Below are 16,040 nucleotides of genomic sequence, written 5' to 3' on the forward strand. Positions count from 1 at the left end.
TTAAATCATGGCACAACCTATACCGGACGAATAGGGTAACCTAGGATCGTCCTTGGCAATCCTTAATAACTTGCTCATATCTATCATCATATCATAATCATGCATGAATACATTCATTATATCATTATGTTAGGGTTCAACAATCAAACATAATCTTGGTTCATTTTACGGAGAGTCCCGGGTGGAGTAACCCCGAGTACACTCCCATACATGACCGATGTAATACCCCGCATGTAAAATTTAGTATCAGTTATTCTATACCTTAGGGGACGGAATTTTTAAGAGAAGGACATAATGGTAAATGTGCATAAAACTTTTAAGGATCGAATTATATTATTATAACGGACTACAGGGAACGAAATATCTCGCTTAAAACTTTTACTACATTTTTATCGGATATTTTGCTTGAGGAAGAGTGTAGAAAGAAAAGGGGTAAAAAGGTCTTTTCCACTTATGGATATTTTTTATACAAGACAAAACTCTTCCTTCTCTCCTCATTTTTCTCTTTTCTCCTAAGGTACAGAACCTTCTTTCCCCTTCTCTCTCCTTCCTCCCTCCCCACGTGTTCCTTCCTTCCTTCTCCAATTTTGCACACATAAACCTCCCATGTCAATATGAAGCTTTGTGAATTGTTATTAAGTCCTTGGAATCAATAAAATTCATGGTGAGTTCCAACTCTTCCTCCTTCCTGTCTTGGTCGTACCTCTACTCCTCAATTACTATGTGTGAAATTTTTGTTTTCAAAGCTTAATTGGTGATTGATTGTGTACTTATTCTGATGTAAAATGGTTTGTTTTGGTGATTAGAAGCAAGAAGTAGAATTTAAGCACAAAATGAAACTTGGGTATAGGAGGGTTGAATTCAAGTGTGGCAATAAGCTGTTTTCAGAAGCTAAAAGGTGAGTTATCTATTAAGCTCGAATTTGATGTTAGTGTTGGAATTGATTGTAAGGATTATGGCTGAATTTTATTGGAATATTAGTTGAATTTCGTATGGTTTCTGGCTCATTTATGCTGCTGTGTAACCCAAAACTGAGTAATTATTGAATTTTTGGATTCTGCACGTAATTCCCTTCATATTGGATATAAATTTCGTGTGATTTGGATTAGAAACGAACTCAGAAAACACAATTGAAGTTTGGTAAATCTTGCAGGAAAATGCTTACGGGTTTAATAGAAGATTTTGCCGAATAAGCTAAATTGCGAGTTTTAGTTAACGAATGGGTCCAGAACTGAATGTATATGTTTAGTAGACATAATAAGAGTTTGGTTCGAAGTCTGGGCTGAAATTGGAGCGTACAGAAGCCATAAGCTGCAGTTAAGCTGTTTTGGCGAAAAGTGCTTATGGGGCATATCAGGAGCTGAAATGGGACTTAAGCAGCGTCGGGACTTCAGAAAAAAAAATGTTAAGGTGAGTTCCTTTAGTTAGTAAACCTCCCTTTGGGTAGTGAATTATATCATTAGAATGCTATTGTGAGATTTTGAACCATTAGAACATAGTTAGCATAATTATGACATGCTAGATTTCCCATTACTTTGTTCTAAAATTTTCTTAAGTTAATGTGTAATATTAATTTTAGTCCTAATGTTGGAGGATATGGTTTAAAAATTGAAGTTTGATATGCATATACACATAAACATAGTTTGAAAAATTGAATTGTCACATGTTTTGATTACTAGTTTATTCTAAATCTTCTTTTACGTTATGAATATGTTTATGTTAGTGTAGATGTTGGAGGAAAATGTTAGACAAGGCAAATATCATATTTACTCGTATAAATGGTTGAGAAAAATGTTGGAATTTAACATTTGCCTTGGTTACTAGAAATGGTTACATTTTCTTAAATAATTTTACAAGAAAGTTTATCATGCATAAATATAGCCATTGTTCGGCTAGAATTCGAAACATTCATTTTTATTCAATTATGTAACCAGGAATGTTTTAAGATACTCCAACATGGATAGTAACATAAACATGTTCAAATTGACATTAATGCATATTTTCTTACTATGTGACAGAATATTTAATAATCCTCCAACTTAGGTGCCATTACATAATTATTGCACATTGACATAAAAGATGTATTTAGAACGAGTATGTCATGTAAACAATTCATGGGTAGATTTCCAATCATTAGAAGTAAAGAATCCTAGTTATGGAAGTTCGGCTTAATTAGTCGAATTTAGTTTATCAGGATATGGAGGAAATTTTATGACCTTTTAGGAATGGCATATGACAACGATATGCCTAGAACCTGAATAGGTTAGTATCAAGATTAATTTCAGAATAAAGACGAAATTACTACGTCTTTATTATTAGACTCAGGAAAATTATCATTATAAGAAAATCAGTTAAGATAAGTTTTTCCTCTCTAGCTCCTCGTCAGTAGTGGAGTTGAGGATTAACTCAGTTATCAGAGAATCAGTTCAGTTTATAATATTAAATAATTTATAAGTCATGGCTTTCGCTATTCCCGCCAGTTGGATACGAAAGGTTCCCGCCAGTTGGAACGGGCACTATCCGTAAGGATGACCCCATGACAATAAGAGGAGTCCGGTATCCCCGTCAGTTGGGTTCCCGCCAGTTGGAAATTATTACCGGTCAGAGTGGAATAAATTCCGGGGTTACTCCACCTGGGTTTATTCCGTAAAATCAACTCAGATAATATTGTTTGTTCAACGCTAACATTTCTAACATAATATGACAGACATTATGATTATAATTATGATTATGAGTTGAGTATGTATTAGGATTATATCAGTCTTTTAGACAGCGATCCTAGTTATCCCCCGATCGCTCAGTTATGCATGATAAAAATTGCATAAACCCAAAAATGGTTGAGTTTAGAGACAAATGGCGATCCTAGGTTCCCTGAGATTGCCTACAGCCTAGGATAGGTGGAACTCACTGAGACATCCCGTCTCACCCCAATCCCTTTTTTTTATTTCAGAGGCACGGGTGGATCGCAAGCAGGGCAGTTCGTGATGAAGTAGAAGAAGAAGCTGGACAATTATATTTACTTGTCAATGCATGTATGTTGTACGCGTCAGTGGCACTATTTTAAATGTATAGACAAGTAGTTTTATGATATGTTCGGAAGAAATTTTATTATTGTAATTTTAATGTATCCAATGCCAAGTTTAACGAGCATACTAGATATCCTAGGTAATTTCTAGTATGGGTGTTACAATTTGGTATCAGAGCAGGTCGATTCAGACCGTGCCTTGGGTCATTAGAATTCAATAAAATGCAGTGGGACCATTGGGTTCCGGATATTTATTCTAAATGTCGTATCTAGCTGAGCCTGATCAACTCAAACTAGTATATGACAGTTAGAACAAATGTCTGAGAGCTGAATAGGACCTAGGAGGAATGAAGCGCATGAAGAAGGAAAGTCAGGTTTTATAACGAATCTTGATAAAGAAGTATTTAATGCCAAAAGGTGGCTGGTGATTTGTGAAGATGGAAATTCCTCAGGAATGGATAGAAAATGTTATGAGTAAGACGGAGTACTTTGATATTATTAAACTGCACTTCGTATATGGATACAAGAGAAGGAAGAGACTCAGGGATGATTGTAACCTTAACAAGAGTCGCAATATGAGAAGTATGATGTAAGGTATGAAAAAATTGTCAGATGATTAATGGAATCCAAAAGCTCTCGGTGGATGTAGAGTATGCAAGAAGTGAAGGACTTGAATGCCGAAACGAGCTGGATTTTGATGCTTGAACTGTTAAGTGAACTAATTAAGGAATACGTAAATTATTTTGGAGCAGACAAGGAAATCCCCTCAATGCGAGCATTGAATGGACAACGTAAGTCAGATAAACTATGTTCGATTAGTCGCACCTCCCGAAATCTAAAGTGCTAGATTTATGAATCAGTAAAGTGAAGATGTTATGCAACATAAGAGTCAAGGAGGATGAATAAATAGTAGTGGGAAGATCCTTACGGATTAGAACATGATTTGGATGTATTTTTTTATTAGCAAGGAATTGCAGGAAAGTTAAACTAATAAGAATTGTACGCTAAGGAAATTGAATATGACCCCTTGCATTTATCATGATATTAAGTTGTTCTTCGAACTAAGAAATACAAGGATAACAGTAAGTGGAAAGAGATCCCGGTAATGGTCAGAGACAAGATGTAACTTCTAATTGGAAAAAAAAAAAAATGAAGACTGAATAAGAAGTTGCCAAACTACAGTGAACTAATGGACGAATGATGTCAAGCTCTATCAAGAGCACAAGAATGTATTAACGCATGAATACAATAGGTTGATGTGATAAGGATTAATCAAGATTTTTGAATTTGAGAATTTATTTTAAGGTTCCGTTATATGGAAGGTTGTTGTTAGTGCGAAAGTGTTAAGAATGAAGTAAAGTATTAAGGAATCAAATATTTTCTTTTGATGATTTTTCTCACGTAATTGTTCTAAAAACTAAAAGAACGACTTGGTTGATTAGAATGGATTTTGAGAATTGAAGTTATCTCAAGAGAGCTGGTAAGTATAATTATCAGCACGACATGAATGAAATAGAATGGAAATAAGCCGCGAATTTTCAAGTATGTTTTATTTCATAAATAATATGAATGTGAGAATCATTCAAGTAACACTTTGCGAGAACAAGTATGTAGTGCATGTTTAAAGAAAAAAAAAAAAATTTGCAGTATTTGAAAATGACTCGTCAGTGATCATAAGTCGGTGCTCGAAATAGCAAGAAGTGTAAATTTAGCCCCATGTTCATAACATGTAGTAATGAGATGGAGAAATTTACAGTATGGTTGGAGCAGTACGCCTAAGCGAAGTGAACTAATAAATCAGAGTAGCGCAGCGAGATATTAATCAGCAAGAAGTAACATAATGTGCAAAAGTTTAAGACTTTGAATGAGATATTCATGGGAAATCTTAAGAGACGAATTAAACAATTTTCCAAACCGCATGATTCACAGATATAAAAAGTTCAAGTAGTAAGAGTAGGATGAAGGTGTTCCTACCTTATTAAATATAGGAAATTGGAATCACCTATAGTATGTAACCCGGTTAATCGACGCCATGATTTCGAAGAATGACTTAGAAGTATCAGATTAGTTAAAAGGAGTCATGTATGAGGCAAAGATATAAATGTTGTATCTTGAAGATTTTATTTATATTTTGGTTTGAGATACTATCATGGAATATCAGGTATATTAACATGTATTTGAGGGAACAGATACTACTCAGAATATGAATGCAAATGCTTGAATGCAATTTTAGTCGTGAAGTTCAGGAATCTAAACTCCATATTTTGAGGTAAAGAAAAGATTGATATCACACAAGTTAGAAAATTATGTGATCTACGGTATGAGACTACGCATGTTCAGGTTATGAGTATGGAATTAAGAAAAAGATGATAAGACATTCCCTAGAGTAACAGCTATAACAATATTGTTCAAGAATGAAATGTATATTTTGAACATATAAGTTCAAGAGAAGATCTATGATGATACTTTTTACTCATCCTAATATGATCAAGGTGTATCGTGATTGATTTAAATTCTGGTATAGAAGAAGCAAAGTTGAATGACTACAAATATATGTTATGTATTAAGCTATCAGTTGTACTACCTCGTGTATTGTGTACTCGCCAGTCAGTGCACCATTCTCATATAAGATTTATATATTTAATGTACTCGCCAGTTAGTACACTATGTATTTAAATCTGATTTATGGACTGTACTCGTCAGTTAGTACTTCCAACAGATGTTAGAGGTAGCACAATGTTGAGTTTATTCAGATAAAACATAACAGACATCAGAAGTAACATTTACCTATTTATGTATTAATTAACGGAGAAAGTTGGAACAATTCTTACTTTCGTTGGAATAAACCTTATGTCAGATATTGTTCCGAGTATGGACGATCTTATAAGAAGTATGGTATGATTATTATTATAAGACCTCGTTAGGTGAGGCATAGTCCAGAAACAAAATTTTATTTGAGCCAGTCGAAGTATGGTGGATCATTCAAAGGTTGGATTCGTTCAAGAAAAGATAAGGTCGATGAAGTCGACGAAAGTGTTATTTAGATAAGCGTATGAGAATTGTCGGAATTCAGTAAAAGATGAACAAGTATTAGTAACCTAAGTCGGATTTATAAGAAGTATGTGGAACAAGGAAATTGACTCAAAGGATATCAGACACATCAGCTCAGCGAGCCTTGCCTTCCATCATGTCCGAAATGTATAATGTATTCCACGACTCACAGTTAAGGAAGTTATTATCGAATCCTTTTAATCCATGGAATTGGAAATCATGATTTTGAAATCACTCTTGATCTATCTGCTCAAGTCAAATTGTACTGATGGTTATTATGTAAGAACCTTGTGTAGCAATGAGAAATCGATAATTTAGCCGATCAAAAAGAATCAGTTAGTAACGGATGTATGCTGGAGTCTAAAGTCGGAATTATTTATGCTTATTAGCAAATAAATCCCTAAAATTTCGAGGACGAAATTTCTTTAAGGGGGGTAGAGTGTAATACCCCGCATGTAAAATTTAGTATCAGTTATTCTATACCTTAGGGGACGGAATTTTTAAGAGAAGGACATAATGGTAAATGTGCATAAAACTTTTAAGGATCGAATTATATTATTATAACGGACTACAGGGAACGAAATATCTCGCTTAAAACTTTTACTACATTTTTATCGGATATTTTGCTTGAGGAAGAGTGTAGAAAGAAAAGGGGTAAAAAGGTCTTTTCCACTTATGGATATTTTTTATACAAGACAAAACTCTTCCTTCTCTCCTCATTTTTCTCTTTTCTCCTAAGGTACAGAACCTTCTTTCCCCTTCTCTCTCCTTCCTCCCTCCCCACGTGTTCCTTCCTTCCTTCTCCAATTTTGCACACATAAACCTCCCATGTCAATATGAAGCTTTGTGAATTGTTATTAAGTCCTTGGAATCAATAAAATTCATAGTTAGTTCCAACTTTTCCTCCTTCCTGTCTTGGTCGTACCTCTACTCCTCAATTACTATGTGTGAAATTTTTGTTTTCAAAGCTTAATTGGTGATTGATTGTGTACTTATTCTGATGTAAAATGGTTTGTTTTGGTGATTAGAAGCAAGAAGTAGAATTTAAGCACAAAATGAAACTTGGGTATAGGAGGGTTGAATTCAAGTGTGGCAATAAGCTGTTTTCAGAAGCTAAAAGGTGAGTTATCTATTAAGCTCGAATTTGATGTTAGTGTTGGAATTGATTGTAAGGATTATGGCTGAATTTTATTGGAATATTAGTTGAATTTCGTATGGTTTCTGGCTCATTTATGCTGCTGTGTAACCCAAAACTGAGTAATTATTGAATTTTTGGATTCTGCACGTAATTCCCTTCATATTGGATATAAATTTCGTGTGATTTGGATTAGAAACGAACTCAGAAAACACAATTGAAGTTTGGTAAATCTTGCAGGAAAATGCTTACGGGTTTAATAGAAGATTTTGCCGAATAAGCTAAATTGCGAGTTTTAGTTAACGAATGGGTCCAGAACTGAATGTATATGTTTAGTAGACATAATAAGAGTTTGGTTCGAAGTCTGGGCTGAAATTGGAGCGTACAGAAGCCATAAGCTGCAGTTAAGCTGTTTTGGCGAAAAGTGCTTATGGGGCATATCAGGAGCTGAAATGGGACTTAAGCAGCGTCGGGACTTCAGAAAAAAAAATGTTAAGGTGAGTTCCTTTAGTTAGTAAACCTCCCTTTGGGTAGTGAATTATATCATTAGAATGCTATTGTGAGATTTTGAACCATTAGAACATAGTTAGCATAATTATGACATGCTAGATTTCCCATTACTTTGTTCTAAAATTTTCTTAAGTTAATGTGTAATATTAATTTTAGTCCTAATGTTGGAGGATATGGTTTAAAAATTGAAGTTTGATATGCATATACACATAAACATAGTTTGAAAAATTGAATTGTCACATGTTTTGATTACTAGTTTATTCTAAATCTTCTTTTACGTTATGAATATGTTTATGTTAGTGTAGATGTTGGAGGAAAATGTTAGACAAGGCAAATATCATATTTACTCGTATAAATGGTTGAGAAAAATGTTGGAATTTAACATTTGCCTTGGTTACTAGAAATGGTTACATTTTCTTAAATAATTTTACAAGAAAGTTTATCATGCATAAATATAGCCATTGTTCGGCTAGAATTCGAAACATTCATTTTTATTCAATTATGTAACCAGGAATGTTTTAAGATACTCCAACATGGATAGTAACATAAACATGTTCAAATTGACATTAATGCATATTTTCTTACTATGTGACAGAATATTTAATAATCCTCCAACTTAGGTGCCATTACATAATTATTGCACATTGACATAAAAGATGTATTTAGAACGAGTATGTCATGTAAACAATTCATGGGTAGATTTCCAATCATTAGAAGTAAAGAATCCTAGTTATGGAAGTTCGGCTTAATTAGTCGAATTTAGTTTATCAGGATATGGAGGAAATTTTATGACCTTTTAGGAATGGCATATGACAACGATATGCCTAGAACCTGAATAGGTTAGTATCAGGATTAATTTCAGAATAAAGACGAAATTACTACGTCTTTATTATTAGACTCAGGAAAATTATCATTATAAGAAAATCAGTTAAGATAAGTTTTTCCTCTCTAGCTCCTCGTCAGTAGTGGAGTTGAGGATTAACTCAGTTATCAGAGAATCAGTTCAGTTTATAATATTAAATAATTTATAAGTCATGGCTTTCGCTATTCCCGCCAGTTGGATACGAAAGGTTCCCGCCAGTTGGAACGGGCACTATCCGTAAGGATGACCCCATGACAATAAGAGGAGTCCGGTATCCCCGTCAGTTGGGTTCCCGCCAGTTGGAAATTATTACCGGTCAGAGTGGAATAAATTCCGGGGTTACTCCACCTGGGTTTATTCCGTAAAATCAACTCAGATAATATTGTTTGTTCAACGCTAACATTTCTAACATAATATGACAGACATTATGATTATAATTATGATTATGAGTTGAGTATGTATTAGGATTATATCAGTCTTTTAGACAGCGATCCTAGTTATCCCCCGATCGCTCAGTTATGCATGATAAAAATTGCATAAACCCAAAAATGGTTGAGTTTAGAGACAAATGGCGATCCTAGGTTCCCTGAGATTGCCTACAGCCTAGGATAGGTGGAACTCACTGAGACATCCCGTCTCACCCCAATCCCTTTTTTTTATTTCAGAGGCACGGGTGGATCGCAAGCAGGGCAGTTCGTGATGAAGTAGAAGAAGAAGCTGGACAATTATATTTACTTGTCAATGCATGTATGTTGTACGCGTCAGTGGCACTATTTTAAATGTATAGACAAGTAGTTTTATGATATGTTCGGAAGAAATTTTATTATTGTAATTTTAATGTATCCAATGCCAAGTTTAACGAGCATACTAGATATCCTAGGTAATTTCTAGTATGGGTGTTACAACCGATGTACGTACATCGGACTCCCTCGGTGTCGTGCGGGTCCCTTGCGGCTTGAACCGTTCCCCTTAGGTCGAGAACCTCTCGTATCCCCCTAACATGGATAGCGAGAGACACGAACACCTACATCTTGTATTAGTCATAATCTTATGCATACATGAATGATTAATCTATAACCACTTGAGTTAAATTCCTTTAACTCGGATCCTTGATCGATCCTTAGGGTAATACATATAAGTTCATAAGCATAAAAGACATTCATTACCCTTAACATAATTAATCATGATCTACATCCTAGTTCTCAACATCTACGTCGAGGCTCTAGTTCCATTTCCCTCATTCACTATTACATAATGCCCATTCAACTTATCTAATAAACTCCCTCGTATGCCATGCTCATTTATGCATAATGAATACTTGCTTAACATTCAAGAAACATTCTTTTGGAAACTATGCCTTGGTGTCTTGAATTGAGGGGTTACCGTTTCAAGATTTGCTCTAAGAAAACCGCCCGCGAAACGCCCAAACCACCCATGACGAGCAAAACAAGGAGTCTCCCCCATTGTCTGCTCGCCATGGCGAGTAAAATGGTGTGGGAGGCGAGTAGTTACTCGCCTAGGCGAGTTGGGGGCGAGTGGAACCCCCCATTCGCACTTCTAGCTCGCCGTGGCGAGTAATAGCTCGCCGTGGCGAGTTATGTCAGTTCAGAACATGTAAAAATGACATTTTGAACCCAAAAACCTCAAAGCAAGGCATCCCAAGACATACCATAGTACTAGAAGTCATATAGAACCTGTAAAACAGCTATTATGCAAGTATTCACAAGTATAAAGATGCATGGCATAAAAGGGGTAACTTTCCTATACATTAACCCTAGAAAGAAAATATATAGTTTTCTTGCAAGCTTTAACACTCATCCCATGGAATGGAACTACCCTAGAACTCACCTTGGTTTAACCTGAGAATATGCACACAACTCCAAGTTCTTGACAACAAACCCTAAGCTCAAACCCTAGTTGAAAGAGGGATGTTGGTGAAGCTTGCTTCCAACTTGTCACCAACAAGTTCCAACCCTAATCTAACTTAGATTCTTGTTTCTTGAAGGATTAAGAAGAAGATTGAGCAAAGATTATGAATAGAGGGGAAAAGAAAAGATTTCTTCATCACTTCCCTAACCAACACCATAAACCCTAGCCATCTTTGTCTTTAATTTCATGAGGAAAGATGAAAATCAAAGATTGTGTAGAGTGAGAGAAGGAGGGAACCGATTTTTCCTAGAGAGAAGGGAGAGAAGAATTGAATCTTTACCCTAGAGAGAGAAAATGGTGAGAATTATGAAATTATTGAGCCAAAAATCCTTAAATAGCCCCTCCATGAAAAATTACCATTTTACCCTTAGTCTTAACCGCGTTTAATCTATCGTTAACAAGTAATTCTTCATATCATAAAAGTGGGATATTACATCCTACCCCCCTTAAAAAAATTTCGTCCTCGAAATTTGAAATTTACCTGAAAACAAATGCGGATACTGACTCCACATCTCTTATTCAAGTTCCCATGTTGCTTCACCATCTAGAGATCCTTTCCATACAACCTTGACTACGGGAATCTCTTTGTTCCTGAGAGATTTGACGTCACGATCTACTATACCCTCTGGTTCTGGCTGAAATGTCAAATCTGATCTTAACTCTATAGAGTCTAATTCAACTGGCTGAAAGAGATCTGGAACATACTTCTTCAGCTGCGACACATGGAATACATCATGCAAACCCGACATAGCTGGAGGTAAGGCCAACTGATAAGCTACTGGTCCGATACGCTTGAGTATCAAAAACAGTCCCACATATCTAGGACTTAATTTCTTGGTTCTAAAAACACCTCTCAAACCCAGCTTAGGCGTAACTCTTAGAAACACATGATCACCTTCATTAAACTCCAAAGGTCTCCGCCTCTGATCCGCATAGCTTTTCTGACGACTTTGAGCTATCTTCATTTTCTCTTGAATTGACTTAATCTTCAAAGTCGTTTCTTGAATGATCTCCGGTCCAAGGATGCTCTTGTCTCCAACCTCAGCCCAACACAATGGGGTCCTACACTTCCTACCATACAAAGCTTCATATGGTGCCATTCCGATACTTGCATGATAGCTATTGTTGTAGGAAAATTCTATCAAAGGTAGATGATGGTTCCAACTTCCTCCATCTTCCAAAACACAAGCACGTAACATATCTTCTAAGGTTTGGATAGTCCTTTCTGATTGACCATCGGTTTGCGGATGATGTGACGTGCTTAGTTTCAATTTAGTCCCTAAGGCTTTATTAAAAGCCCTCCAAAAATGAGAAGTGAAGATTGGATCCCTATCTGATACGATACTCACAGGAACACCGTGTAGCTTGACAATCTCGGAAATAAACAAATCTGCATATTGTGATGTCTTGTAGGGAGACCTTACCGGTAAGAAATGAGCTGATTTGGTTAGCCTATCTACTATTACCCAAATTGAATCATGACCTCTTTGAGTACGGGGTAAACCTCCTACGAAATCCATGGTAATGTGCTCCCATTTCCATTGAGGAATCTCTAATGGTTGCAACATACCAGCTGGTCTCTGATGCTCTATCTTGACTTGCTGACATACAACACGCCGTGCTACAAGTTCAGCAATATCCTTTTTCATGCCGGCCCACCAATACTCTTTCTTTAAATCTTGATACATCTTAGTTGTACCAGGGTGAATTGAAAAACTGCTTTTATGAGCTTCTTCCAAAATCAATCTTCTAAGCTCTTGATCATTTGGAACACATATTCTTCCTTCATACAAAATTGCTCCATCTGCAGCCATAGAGAATTCTGGGTAACCACTTCGTTTCCGAAGTTCCAAATCATCACTTTGTTCTTGTACGATTCTTGATCGCAAGTCACACGAGACTTCCAAATTATACAAACAAATACCATCACCGACATCAGTAACTCCAAGGTTAAGATCACGAACCTTTTCATACATCTTACAAGTGTGCATCATAACTTCGGCTTGAACTAAGGCCTTACGACTCAAAGCATCCGCTACAACATTGGCCTTTCCTGGATGATATTTCAAATCAAAGTCGAAGTCCTTAAGGTATTCCATCCAACGCTTATGCCTCATATTCAAATCCCTCTGATCAAATAAATATTTCAGACTCTTGTGATCACTAAACAGTTCAAAATGCGTTCCATAAAGGTGATGCCTCCATATCTTCAAAACGAAGATTATAGTAGCCAACTCTAAATCATGGGCGGGATAATTTGCTTCATGCGTCTTGAGTTGTCTAGATGCATAAGCTACTACATTGTTTTCTTGCAAAAGTACTCCTCCGAGTCCCTTAGACGATGCATCACAAAATACCACATATTTCTTTTCTGGATCTGGAATTGTCAACACAGGAGCTTGAGTCAACTTCTTCTTCAGGGTCCTAAAACTCTTTTCACATTCCTCATCCCACACAAAAGGTACCTCTTTCCTCGTGAGTCGAGTTAAAGGCAAAGCGATTTGAGAAAACTTCATGATGAACCGTCGGTAATATCCTACTAGTCCCAAAAAGCTCCGAACTTCATAAACATTCTTCGGCCTTGCCCAACTTTGAACAACCTCAACCTTGGATTGATCAACTGCTACACCACCTTGAGAAATAACGTGGCCCAGAAATTTGACTTCCGATAACCAAAACTCGCACTTACTGAACTTTGCAAACAATTGCTTCTCCCGAAGGATATCCAACACTATTCTTAGATGCTGAGCATGCTCTTGTGGATTCTTAGAATAAATCAGAATGTCATCAATGAAAATAATAACAAACTGATCTAGATAAGGTTGGAAAATCCGGTTCATATAATCCATGAAGACTGCTGGTGCGTTGGATACTCCAAAAGGCACAACTAGGAATTCATAGTGTCCGTAACGAGTTCTGAAAGCCGTCTTGGACACGTCAGAGGATTTGATGCGTATCTGATGATAACCCGACCTAAGATCAAATTTCGAGAACACACACGCTCCCTTAAGTTGATCAAGGAGATCATCAATCCTTGGCAAAGGATACTTGTTCTTGATAGTTACCTTATTAAGCCGACGATAATCAATACACAGCCTCATGCTGCCATCTTTCCTCTTGACCAACAATACCGATGCACCCCATAGAGACACAATGGGTCTAATGAAATGCTTCTGAATAAGATCTTCTAATTACGATTTCAGTTCCTTAAGTTCCAAAGGAGACATTCGATAAGGTGCTACCGACACAGGTTCGGCTCCCGGAATCAAATCAATTGAAAACTCAATCTCCCTTTCCGGTGGCAAGCTAGTAATATCGGGTGGAAAAACATCCAAATACTCACTAACTATTGGAATATCACTGGGGCTTAAGTTTGATTCTGGAGTCACCGTGAGCATTACATAAAAACCTTTATCTTGTGCACAAATAAACTGAGCCATCTGATACGTGTGCTTAATCAGTTCTGACAACGCTACACCTTCCACCGTATTACTAGTTGGCATGTAAATAGTCCTTTATGCACACCCAATATACACATGATTGGCTGACAACCAGTCCATACCTAATATAACATCAAGTTGCTTCATCGGAAGACACACTAAATCTATATAGTACGTCTTACTAGATACGGTGATGGGGCAATTTTCACAAACATAATTCGCGACAATACTTCCGTCAGTGGCCGTGGTTACTTTCATAGGGGGATTTAATAATGAAGTAGACAACTGAAGAGCTTCAACACATTGAAATGAAATGAAAGAACATGATGCACCACAATCAAATAAAACATTAACAGGATTCTGACCAAGAAAACACGTACCACCAATCAAGTCTTCATTTGCCTGTGCCTTCTTACCATCAAGGGAATACACTCTACCTTTACTCATTGTAGTACTCACACCCTTGCCCTTATTCCCTCTGTTTGGACAATCAGCCACATAGTGCCCCGACTGACCGCATGCAAAACAATTATTAGAACCTGATCTACATTCTCCTTGATGAGCCTTGCCACACTTCCTGCAAGTTGGATAAGTTTTAGGCGGACCTGTGTACTTTCCTCTAGTTGGAGAACCCTTGGGTTTCAGCTTCTCATGATACTTGTCGACAAAGTTACCTCGATTTCTTCCACCTGCCCCAGAACCTTCTCTAGCTGCCTTGTCAAAACCTCTTTCAGCCTCCAAGCTGTTATGCACCAACTCATCATAATCTGTTACCCTTTGCTGACTCACTACAGCATAGAGTTCTCCCCTCAAAGCATGCTTATATTGATTGACCTTCCACATCTCATTACCCGCATACTCATTGTGAGTAGAGTAATAAGATAATTCCTCAAATTTCTTCGTAAAATCTGTCACCGACATATGACCTTGCCTCAGATGGAGAAATTCTTCCTCCTTCCTGACCTTGTATGACAAAGGAATGTACTTCTCGTTCATCACTTGCTTGAAATTCTCCCAGTTCAACTCCAACCCATTATTCTCCATTCTACGCCGAGCAGTTTCCCACCAATCAAGCGCTGCACCTCAGAATTGATTCGTTGCAAAAACCACTTTATCTTCCTCGGTACAGTGAACCATCAGAAAAATCTTTTCCATCTGCTTGATCCACCTCTTAGCTTCAGGTGGCTCACCGCTACCATCGAACTCCGGGGGATGGTTCCGATTAAATTCTCGAAAGATTGGATTTCCCACAACTGAAGGTGGTGGAGGGGGCTGATGACAAACACCCGAACCTTGCTGCATATGTGCAGCCCACTGCTGCTGAGCCTGAGCGTTCTGCTGCATCTGCTGCTGCATCATATGCATCATCTGTTGGTTTTGTTGCAACAACTGTGCCCACATCTGAGCTTCAGGGTTAACATTCTCCTCCACATACGGATTACCTCTTGGCCGGCCTCGTCCCCTTCGGGCTCCAGACATTTTCGCTCTAACTGTCATATTTAAGTCAAAGTGATCAATTTTAACCAATATAACAATGAGGACAAATATCTTACACACCAAAAAGAACGACTACTTGAATTGTATTATTAATGACCCAAGGCACGATCTGGAAAGACCTGCTCTAATACCAAATTGTAACGCCTAAATTTGAAAGTGTCTGGAATAATCAAATAAGCGTTAAACTGATATTGGATACATTAATTATACAAATACAAGACATGACATCAAGTCGAAAGTTCGGTTACAACACCATCCAAAGCTTCTACCAAAAGGAGTTGGGTGAGACATAATGTCTCAGTGAGTTCTTTCTAGTCCTAGGCTAGTGATAAACTCGGGGATAACCTATGGTTATCACGTGTCTACTTTACAACCTGGCGGTTGATTATACGTGTGTGGACTTGTACCTTTGACGGTCGTGCATGCTATATCCGTCTTAGGTCTTTCCTATTTGTTATAGGCTTGCTAACAACATACGTGCCATGGCGGTTAAGGGTTCCTAGAACCGCTTTGCTAAGATACACTAAATGTATCGAAGCCTAAACATGAATTAAATCATGGCACAACCTATACCGGGCGAATAGGGTAACC

At 37.2% G+C, this 16,040-nt stretch overlaps 1 long non-coding RNA gene across 2 annotated transcripts; it reads left to right on the top strand.

Moving 5' to 3' along the window:
- Positions 1-277: 277 nt before the first annotated feature.
- Positions 278-9,448, top strand: LOC146914208 (uncharacterized). 2 transcript variants are annotated; one of them, XR_015014037.1, is made up of 6 exons: positions 278-664; positions 807-898; positions 1,154-1,410; positions 7,105-7,196; positions 7,452-7,708; positions 9,249-9,448. It is a non-coding gene; the product is annotated as an uncharacterized LOC146914208 (long non-coding RNA). The 2 variants fall into 2 exon arrangements; XR_015014038.1 differs by lacking the exons at positions 7,105-7,196; positions 7,452-7,708; positions 9,249-9,448 and adding an exon at positions 2,951-3,150 and having other exon boundaries at positions 286-664.
- The last annotated feature ends 6,592 nt before the right edge of the window (positions 9,449-16,040 follow it).

This window comes from Medicago sativa, chromosome 6 (genome assembly GCF_051527215.1).
Source record: "Medicago sativa cultivar Bolivia chromosome 6, Bolivia_mono, whole genome shotgun sequence".
NCBI lineage: Eukaryota > Viridiplantae > Streptophyta > Magnoliopsida > Fabales > Fabaceae > Medicago > Medicago sativa.